This window comes from Mirounga leonina, unplaced genomic scaffold (assembly GCF_011800145.1).
Source record: "Mirounga leonina isolate KUSES-001 unplaced genomic scaffold, KU_Mleo_1.0 Mir_95, whole genome shotgun sequence".
Classification (NCBI taxonomy): Eukaryota; Metazoa; Chordata; class Mammalia; order Carnivora; family Phocidae; genus Mirounga; species Mirounga leonina.
The window spans coordinates 4561226-4563375 of NW_023270865.1; the positions used below are offsets into that span (position 1 = coordinate 4561226).

Consider the following 2150-nt stretch of genomic DNA (forward strand, 5'->3'; position numbering starts at 1 on the left):
TTATTTCTGCTTTCGTTTCCCTTGCCTCGGGAGACACGGCCAGTGTCAGAGAAGTTACCACTTGTGCTTTCCTCTAGGATTTTATGGTTTCATGTCTCACATTTAGGTCTTTAATCCATTTTGAATTTATTTTTGTGTATGGTGTAAGGAAGTGGTCCAGTTTCACTCTTCTTCATGTAGCTGTCCAGTTTTCCCAACACCATTTATTGAAGAGACCATCCTTTGTCCCATTGAGTATTCTTGCCTCCTTTGTCAAAGATTAATTGACCATATAACCAGGTTTATTTCTGGATTTTCTGTTCTGTTCCATTGATCTATGTGTCTATTTCTGGGCCAATGCCATACTATTTTGATCACTAGAGCTTTGTAGTATATCTTGAAGTCTGGGACAATTCACATTTTAATGACTGCCCAATGAATATTGTAATGTGTTTTTACCTAATCTTTTGTAATATAGTTTTTCTATTAAAAATAATATACATTCATAGAAAGTTGTTAAATATGCACTATTAGGTGAAAAAAGCCAGAGATATAAAATAATACCTTTGGTATGATATAATTAAAATTAAATTTAATAATAAATATTATGTACATAAAGATATCTGCATAGGTTAATTTAAATTACAAATAAGAAATAAACCCATGTGAATTTCTAATTATTCATTTCTTTTTCTTTAAATATAGAAGGCTTCACAAACGTGTGTGTCATCCTTGCACATCCATGCTCATCTTCTCTGTATCGTTCCAATTTTATATGTGCCGAAGTGAGCACCTATTACTCATTTCTACATCACTTAAACCTTAAAGATAAACACATAGATTTTTCATAATTAAAAAGCAACAGCAATAAAGATATTTACGAAGGAGTAGAAGAGGAAATCATTCATATAGAAAAGCCTGAGGAAAACATCTCGACACCAAAGTAAAGGCCTCAAAGAGACTAAATACCATCCTTAGTGAGGCTCTTGGTCCACAGGATACTGAAGAATCCCGCCCCAACTTACACATACAGTCCAGCATGCCTCCTGACAGCTTAACACATGCTTACTACCACTTATTATACTTTAATACTGATACAGAATTAATATTTGATGTTCTTCTGTTGTTTCCCTGTTTACGAGTATCTACAGCCTGAATGAGCAAGTCACAGGCTAGAGACATAAAAGCACGCAGCTAAATTCACATTTCTCCTTAATGTCAGAAACCACAGCTACATTAAAAGGGATCATCAGGGATGCAGGTACACTCTGATGTTTTGATCTAACCCGTTTTCACATTCAAAAGGTGTGTTGAGTGTTATTCAGAAGTACATAATTGTTCTCAGAGCAGAAAGCACTTAGCGTCAGCTGCACAGTACCTCCAAGTCTCAACTAGAGATTTACGGGAATGTGTCAGCAGACACAGGACTGGGGACCGTTCTGAGCTCTGTGGAGCTCTTGGCATGGAGCCTGCTGCCTGGGGGGGCTTTGATGGGGTCTGTGTGTGGCTCCTAGCTATCCTTGACCCTTCTCTGAGGGCCTCTGCTCCCGCCTCCACCCCTCCTGCCTCAGTTATGGGAGAGGAATAGCCAGGGGCAAAGGAGATGTCATTTGGTTCTACCTTGGATGAATGGATCTCAGCATCTCAGATGTACGATCTTCACTCAGGAGTTTGTGAATCCATCCCCTCTCCCTTTGCCTTTGGTGTTTGAGCTTGAATGAAGCCAAAGGTCACCAAAAGCTTCAAGAGAAAACGCTGAATTTCACTGATGGCTGAGTCAAAATCTCCAAATCAAGCCTGGATCCATCTTCAAATGCTGATTCACCAGATTCTGATGCTTGATGATTCCAAGGCTGGCTGGCCATGGGAAGTTTGAAAAGAATCTCAAACCTTGCAAGTTTTTGCCTATTTCAAGCCTTGCCCTTTCTGGGGCTTCTGCTTAATAACCAAATGGAAGTGCTAGTATTGGATGAGGCCCAACACCATATTTTGATAGCATCTCCAAGACCAGTTCACGCCCAAAATAGCCCATGCGGGTGCATGCCAGCCAGTCAGCCTGGAACCAATGATGCTCTACAGTTTGCTTCTAAATTTCCGGCTCTCACAAAACTGTGCTCATCTCGTGACTCGCTACTTTAAAAAAGGAGTTTTTTTAAAGGTTGATTCAAAAA

General features: G+C 39.7%; 1 pseudogene; it reads right to left on the minus strand.

Moving 5' to 3' along the window:
- Window positions 1-674: 674 nt before the first annotated feature.
- LOC118006314 lies at window positions 675-772 on the minus strand (annotated as a pseudogene).
- Between the last annotated feature and the right edge of the window lie 1378 nt (window positions 773-2150).